Source organism: Bidens hawaiensis, unplaced genomic scaffold, assembly GCF_021521415.1.
Source record: "Bidens hawaiensis isolate Kalapana, Puna unplaced genomic scaffold, B.hawaiensis_p1.1 tig00000326_1, whole genome shotgun sequence".
Lineage (NCBI taxonomy): Eukaryota > Viridiplantae > Streptophyta > Magnoliopsida > Asterales > Asteraceae > Bidens > Bidens hawaiensis.
In genome coordinates this window covers 2861778-2870887 of record NW_027491025.1, presented here as the reverse complement: position 1 = coordinate 2870887, position 9110 = coordinate 2861778, and the positions used below count along the sequence as shown (strand labels likewise).

General features: G+C 34.1%; 1 pseudogene; it reads right to left on the bottom strand.

The window, feature by feature from the left end:
• Positions 1 to 644: 644 nt before the first annotated feature.
• LOC143621234 (agamous-like MADS-box protein AGL80 pseudogene) lies at positions 645 to 1148 on the bottom strand (annotated as a pseudogene).
• Between the last annotated feature and the right edge of the window lie 7962 nt (positions 1149 to 9110).

Genomic DNA, 9110 nt, shown 5'->3' with positions numbered 1-9110 from the left:
TTCTCATGTAATAGAACTGAATGATTTTGGTTACTGGTTTATGATTTTTGAGTATTAATGTTTGGTATTGTTGAGAAAGATTAATTAGCCAATTTTTGTGATACGTGTTTCATAGATTTTGCTATTTTGATTAGGTTGATGAAGTATACAACTGTCCATGATTGTGTCACACTAGCAAGGAACATTTGGTTACCAGTGCCGTGTGTTTACATTTGTTGATGCTAAGCATACATATTTCCGTGTGTTTAAATTTGTTGAGATCTTTTAACAGATTATTCAGTTAACCAGATTGGTAATCGATTACTAATTTGTTAAATGACATGAGATTGTTGTATAGATGCATCCTTGAACATTGGGTGTGATTTGTCTTTAAACGAATTTTTTTTCAACCTTCTAAGTGTTCGTTTATTCCAAACTTACAACTATCGCAAATGTGATCAGCACTCCAAGATACTACTTAATAATGTTAAGAATCATTGACACTGTACACTAACCACTTACTCCTTATGGTTTGATACCCAACTTACCCTAAATAGAGTAAGTTGATTAGGAACACTGATTTATTCTTATATTTTCAAAACCACAACAACTGGATCACTTCTATCACCCACAACCTCCATTGGTTGTGGCTACTATGATTGAGGTTAGGAGGATGGTTCTGTAGCGACATCACATTCGAGAAGCTCCATCCTTTCATTGATATCTGAGATCTTAAGACGAGTCAAGGACACAAGTTCCTTCAACTCTGTTTGGTTCAAGTCAGCAACTAAGACATTACCACTCAAGCAATCTGACAACATCTTGGCCTTCACAATCTCGCGGTTCGCAATCACCTGCTTGTTGAGCCGCTCCTTAGCCTTGTTAATCATTTCCTTGAGATAGGTTTCCTGATTCAACATATTCTTGGTCGTTTCTATCTCTAACTTATTCCGAAACTGAACCAGAACATGTTGAAAAAAATTTCTGTCATCGGGACACAACTCGAGTCCAGGTTCATACGGATTATACAAGATGAGACATGCCACAACATCACATAATATACAAAGCTCATGAAACTTTTTCTTTAAAGATTCCTTTCGTTTCATGAAGGAACATTTTCTTGCCTTGTTGTTCTCTATGAAAGCAAGCTTCACTTTGGTCCTTGGCATGACAACAGTTACGAAAAAGATGCAATGTAATTGTAGAGGTTTGTGTGTGGCTTTCAATGATTTTGGTATTAGTTCTTATAAGTAAAAGTTTCATTAATTAGGAATATTTCACCATTAATAACCTTGTATTGTAGTAATTAATTCCATAGGTTTCGTCAAAAGCGAATGATTACTTGAATCAATTTAAGATTACATAAAAAAATATTAAAAGTATTAATTTTCAAATGATTCGTTTAAAATGAGGTGAATAAAGTACTTTTACATAATGTTATCATTTATGATCGTTTTTCTATATTTGTTTAGTTATTCGTTGATAGAAAACTTTAACAAGATATCATCTTAAAATTTGGCATAGTTAATAGAGTATACTTGTTTGCATTAATTGGTAAGATATCATCCTAAAACTTGTTTGCCTTGTTGGTAAGATACTTGGTCTTGAAAACTTATATGTGTGTATGCGTGTGCGTGTGCGTATATATATATATATAGATATATATATATATGTATACTTACATATATATATAGGGGTGGATTAAAGTTAATGTTGATACATTTTATGTCGTCTCGGTCTTTGTTTAAGTGTTTTGGTCATTAGTGATAGTCAAGGGACTTCTTTTGTAATTTATGAAAGTTCATTCGCTAGGGATGTTAGCGTACATATTTAAGTTAATATAGGCCATTTTCTAGGATTTGTCTAGCTCATGGCCTAGAGAAAGGGATCCTTATGCTAAGCTGGTTTAGAGAATAGGTCGGGATACTAGATCAATAATTAGTCTCGTTACTCGGCCTGATTTCTCTCTCAAAACAAATGCAAACACATATTGAGCCCTGATCACACGTAAAACTTTAATCATAATACTAGATACATAATCAGTATGAATGAAGATGATTAATTCATTCACAGTAAAAAAGAGATAGTTACCACGGAAGAGTAAGAATATGTCTACGCTCTAAATGGTCGGATAATAGTCGTGTGCTTTATTATGTTATTTGCTTTGTTTTAGATTAATTATATTGTGAACTTTGGTACTTCAAACGTGTTTATGCGTTTCAACTTTTTGGATGCTAAGGATACTTACAAGAGCGGAATTCATCAGCACGTTTTCCAATGCAGAGAATTAGAAGAAAAGAAAAACATCGTTAAAAGTCCTCTTCTCGCAATGCGAAGGGATGCGAAGTAGTTCAAAACTTTGCTTGACTATTTTGTCGTTCGGAGCGACGCGAAGAACCATCTCATGACTAGTTCGCGCGACACGAACCAACACCGGACGAGAAAATTAAACTCAACTTTAATAAAATCAGTTTTAAGCCTCTATTTCGACCTATCTTTTATTCCGGTAATCATAGTGGAACCCTAGGACTACTTTGCACCTAATCAAAGCTTTTTGTTCGTCAGTTCATCACATGCTTCCATCTTTTAATCAGATAAGCGAATCTTTTATGATGCCGATGTCAGGCTAAAACAATTTTATTCACTTTAGGCTAGGGTTTTATGTAAACTAACTTTAATAAGATTTTATGTGCGTTAATGATTAAGAACTTGATTGAGTTTTGTTATTTGATCTTGTTTGATTTATCGATTGATTGTATAAACAGTTTGTGTTTTTGATTACCGAATCTTGCATCACTTATCTGGTTGTGTTCATCAACATTTAGGACGTGGTTCTTGTGACATTGAACCAATACTCGCGTTAATGCAGACATGATATCTCCCTGAAAAATAGCCACTATAGTTTGATCGAGAGATTGAAAAAAAAAAAGCAAAGAGAAACCGAGCAGCTTAGAAACCTCATTTAAACTGAAAACCAGAGGCCACAACTTCAATACCAAAAGCAGAAGACATGAGTAACATAAATAATCAAGACCCAAATGACTACCAACCCGATAACCATAATCAACCATTGAACTAAGAACAACCCGCTCTTCTAAACAACCCACCACCTAACCAAAACCATAATGGTAACTGTAATAGAAACCAGGTAAACTGTGGAGGGGGTAACCGTAACCAGGGAAGACAATTGAACTTTGATGATAAACGATCAGTTAGATTCGCTCCACTTAATCGTCAAGGGCCAGTAGAGTTCAGATAAGAGGAGCCATGGGTTAATCAGTGTGACGAGTTTGAGGATGCTAAAGGGGATCAGTACCAATATCCATAAAATAACCAAGCACCACAACAAAATCAGTACCCACTGTACCAATTTCCCATAAACAAGCAACAACAAGCACCTAGATAATAGAGCAACATGGGACCGCAAGCTCTTTACTTTGATGATGATGATGATGATGGGTCCCGATGGCTTATATTCCTCCACTAGTTAGAGGGGATCAGAGCCATTTTGTTATAGAAATGGCCACGAACCCGCTACCGTTTATTGTTCCGATTAGAGATGGGAGAACATTTTCAGTGAGACAGAGCAATTTAACTGGATTCCCCACCTTTCATGGAAAACATAGAAGAACCACTTATATATATATATATATATATATATTACTATATATAATGGATATAAGAGAGAGGATGTTTGAAATGTTGAAAAATAAGAGGTACAAAATTTAAAGCATAATGTCCAATGCTTTAAAGTATATAGTGAAAAATAACTTTGAAGGGACTTTGGCTCCAATCCAACACTTTTGAAATTTGAAGTGGATTTTGAAATCCCCATTTCATTCTCACCGTCTCATTTTCATGTATTATACTCTCTTTCTCTCTTTCTCTCTCTCTCTCAATGGCAAAGAAGGATATCGGACTCAGATGGGACTATTTCATGAATCCTATGACAAGAAGGTCGGAAGGTGCATCTTTTTATTCCCGGCATATCACGGTAAAACTTCAAACCCTAATTGAGTTTTCGGATGTTCAAATGCTTGATAGCGACCGATCTGTAGTTGGCTCATCAATTGGTTGAACAATTGTGATTATGAATCCGTGGAATTTTGTTTTGCAAGAACTTAGGGTTTCAGTTTCTAAAATACGGGTCAATTTTACTTGCTAATGTTTTGATGTAGGGGTCATGTTGTAGATGTATGTTTAGGAATACTGTGGAATAAAAGAACATGTGGCATTGCTTGTTTAAAACTTGCAAAAAGGATTGAAGAAAGTCAGCCCTACAACAGGTCTTATGTTTGCCCTTATTCACTTAATGATTCAACCTATTTTGATAGAGGTTGTGTTTGAGTTTCATGAAATTAAGCGTGTTTGGATTATTAGGCATGTAAAGAAATCGAATGAGCACAAAAAGAGCATGCCCATGTTTGTTTATTTAACTTTAACTGAACAAACATGCGAACATGAAATGTTAAATGGATGGGTTTTCCTGTTTTTGTTCGTTAAGGAAATCAACATATTTGTGTTTCTCTGTGTACGTTCTTTAACTGTATAAATTCAATTAACAATACAAACTAACGGAAGATGAAAGTAACCAAACAAACATAACTAAGCGAAGGCCATTTAAAGTTAAATGAAGAAAAAAAGTTGTTTATTAATGTTTTGAGCCTGCAATTTTATTTTGTTGTTCACTTTCCGTATGTCCAATGTGCACCAGTTCAATGCATGTGAGAAGCTGAAGCTCTGTTCTAATGTAAAGGGATAACAGTTTTCACATGCTTCACGCCTAACCCTTAAAAGAATATGTTACATTGTTGTAAGTTGGTTGAAGATAGGAACATAAAATGCATTTGCAGTTTTGAGGTCTGCATATTGACATCTATTGTTCTAGGCTATAAAGAGTATAAACATCTGAGGTTAAAACATAATGCTTTCACAGACGTATATTTTCATGATCCGTGCTTTTTGTTAGATTTATAAAATATAAAACCTGACCTCACCCATTTTGAGGCATTACTTTGTAGAATGCTTATTTGGTAACCGTTCAAAACCTGCTCCGTTTTTAACGGGTTTGACTTTTTTGAAGGGTTGACTTTATAGAAAATGAGTTTTCTCAAAAGTTGGTTAAGCTGGTTTGCTCAAAAGTTGACTTTATAGAAAATGACTTTTTTAGAAGGGTTGACTTTAAAGAATTTTTTTTACTTCTTTTGCAAGTTTGGTTAAGCTGGTTTGCTCAAAAGTTTTAAGAAAACTCAAAAAACATTATATAGGTTGCTTGAGGTATTATTAATATTATGTTTATATCTGAATACTTTTGAATGTTAGTTAAATAAAGTAATAAACTTGATACTTGAATATTAAATTGTGTTCTTATGTAGAGAGTGGTGGAAAAGAAAACTTTGCAATTTTGTTGGAGCCATTGGTCTTAACATAGATCTCTGTCACCGGTAAATTCATCTTCAATTTGAGCACTTTGACTTTTTATGTTACAAACTTCAGTTTTGTTGACTTTGCTGACATGTCATGTTTATGTTTTTTAGAAGGAATTATGATATGAGTTGCGGATGAGTTATAAGCACTTCAAGAAGAAAGAAACTTTTGTAGGTTAACCTTATATAGGCCTTCAAACTAGGGGTGCAAACAATCCGAGTCGAGCCCGAGCTCGGCTCATTTGGCTTACCCAGAGCTCGAGCTCTGCTCGTTTCGAGCTCTATTTTCATAGCTCGAGCTCGGCTCGTGAGTAGATTTCCAAATTTCAAGCTCTAACTCATCTCGTTTACTTTATATCAATTATTTTTTATACAATAATATTTATTTTGTATATTTTTCTATTATAATTTTATGTTTAAAATAATATATGTTATTTAGTTTTTTTATTTATATTTTCATACATTATATATATATATATATTAATTAGTAATTATTAAATATATATTTTACAAAATTGTATAAATGACATGCTCGTTTAGGCTCAAGAACCGGCACAAGCTCATTTTGAGGCTTTTAAATGAACCGAATCAACATGAATGAGCTTGTTCATATTCGTTCATCTATTTAACTTAACCTAACAAACGAACTAAGAAAATAATTTAAACAAAGGGTTTTTTTGTTCATGTTTGCTTCAGAACATGTATGCACTTTTAAAGAGGTTTTTACTTTAATTATTCGTTTATGTTTGTTTCTTATATCCTAAACAGATATTAGCAATATTTTATATGTAAACTGTTTATGCTCTATATAACATATTTATTTTTTTGAATGTTCTATACATGTTTTATATATAGACTTTTTATATATTTTGTTCATGCATTGCTACATCAGGTGGTATTCTTGATACTGTTGAAGCAGAAGAAAAAAAGCATTGGGAGTTCTTGAGGCTAGAGCATATCAAGCATTGGTGAATGTCGACTTGTAAGAATCATTGAAGGCATTTTAGTATTTTCTTTGATACGAGAATACACATTATAACTTTAAGTTACAGTTCTATTTTTTTAACTTTTATATTTATAAGATGTTTTGTAACCTTATGATTTTATTATAAGCTAAATAGTATAATATGTTTTGTAACCTTATGATTTCATTATAAATTAAGTAGTATGGAGTTGTGACTATGCATTATTATATATATAAAAGTAAACATTTCGCAATCTCATTTTTTTTAATTAGATCGGCAATTGTTTTTTTTTTTACTTGGTTGAGGTACAAAATTCATTCATATACATAGAACTAATTTTTTTTTTTTGAAAGTTGCATAAATAATTGATTGCAAAAGATAATAAGAGTGAAATTGAGTTATCTATATGCGATCTCTTTACATACTAACTTTTAATCAAGTAGAATCATTCACAATCAATTTTTCGTATTGGTCTTTTCTACATATTAGCTTTCTTCTTTATGACCCTAATAGAAAACTCGCCGATGTATCTAGCAAGCGTTTATACAAGTATTGAAAAAAACGCGTTTTTAATTGTCGCCCCCGCTGCATCGCGCGGGTTTCATACTAGTATACACACACACACACACACACTTGAGTGATTTTAATTCGATTTGTGCTACTAGCTCAAGTCAAGGATTTACTGCAGACGAAGTGAAGATGGTTGTTTTTTAGTTCAGTTTGAAGGATGTAGCAAAACAGTGGTTTCTATCATTACCATCAACTAGTATTTATACATGGCACGATTTGGAACAACAATTTTTGGATGAATATTACACGCCACAGAGAACCACAGATGTTCAAAACGCTGTTAAGAATTTCAGCAGCATACGGGTAAGACCTTTTTTGACTCATTTCAGAGATTCAAATTATTACTAAGGATATGTTCTTATCATGTAATTGTCCTATGGGAGTTGATTAAGGCATTACATGACAACCTATCTAACAATGATATTCGAGATCTCCAAGCTACTACTAATGGGAGTTGATTAAGGTATAATAATAATAATAATAATAATAATAATAATAACAACAAAAACAACAACAACAACAACAACAACAACAACAATAATAATAATAATAATAATAATGACATGAATTCAAATACGTATCACCCGGGGCTCAGAAATCATGTGAACTTCAGTTATGGTAACCCAAACACTCAGCAGAACCCGAATGTTCAAGGCAGTTCTCAGAAGACAAGATATCAGTCGAATCAGAGACAATATGGGAACAGTTCAGGTAATGGTCAGAGTGGGTACAATCAAAGAGAGTCTGCGGGTTATATTATAGGTATCAAAAGAGCTATCAGCAAGGTCAGGAAGTAGTTCAAGGTCAAAATTCATCTCAGGATTATGAAGTATTAACACTGTTAAAAGACCTCAGTCGGAGAATGGAGATTCAAGAGGAAACATATGATGCAAGAGACAAACAGATGAGCCAACTTACTGAGGAGTTGTCGGTGTTGAAAAAGGATCCTAAGAAGCTACCGAGTGACACATTGAAGAATCCAAATCATCAGGGTAGCAGTTTGTCGAGTGGAAAGAGCACCCTCATTAACCGAGTAAGTACCCTTAAGAGCGGTAAGGTTTATGATAATGTGGTAAATCCACCATCATCCTTCGTTGAAGGTGTCGTGGAAGATTTGGGTGATAATGGGAATAGTGATAATGACGTGGAAATCGAACCAACAAATAAACCAAAAAAAATCAATTAACAAAATTTCAAATGAATCGGTAGATAAAAAGGAAACACCAACCGCCAAGGAGACGGGTCCAACTATTAAAACCTTTCCCTTTCCTCAGGAATTGGTGAATCCCGCAACATCATCATCACTTAAAAAGAGGGGCCCACAATAGGAGGAAATGTGGGAAATATTTAAAAAAGTAAAAATCAATCTGACCCTTATTAATGATATTAAACAAGTCCCTTCATATGTTAAGTATTTGCAGGACTTGTGTACTCAATAGCGAACTCATAAAATACCTAAACAAATTGGCTTAATTGCTAATGTGTGTTCGGTTGTTACGGGTGTCCACCCACCTAAGATCCAAGGTCCACGAACGCCAATAATACTCATTCAAGGGGATGATTTTAAATTAACAAGGGCGTTGTTAGATCTTTGATCCGGAAAGCTTATATGACCAATACGATTTTGGCCCACTTAGAAAATCCGACTCCACTGTGGTGTAGCTGATTTGACTCTTAAGCTTCCAAGGGGAATCGTTACTGATGTAATTGTTATGATAGAATATTTTTACTACCCCATTGAAATCCTGGTTCTAGACATAAAGCGGCGATTGGGAGGACATTAGCAGACTTGTGGGGAATTAGTCTGTCACTCATGATGCATAAAATTATCACAGACCCCGAGGTAAAAACCGCACTAGATACACAAAGACGTTTGAATCCAACTATGCGGGAAGTTGTGAAGAAAGATGTATTGAAATGGTTGGATGTTGGAATTCTTTTTCCGATTTTGGTTATACGTATTGAAACGGTAACCAGGTGCCGAATTTGTGTTAACAATCGGAAGTTCAATGCGGCGACTTCCAAAGATCACTTCCCTTTACCATCCATTTATCAAATCATCGAGAAATTTATCGGAAATTTTATTGCTTTCTAGATGGTTGTTCGTGGTACAACCAAATTTAAATTCACCCCGATGACTAACATAAGACCACTTTCACGTGTCCATATG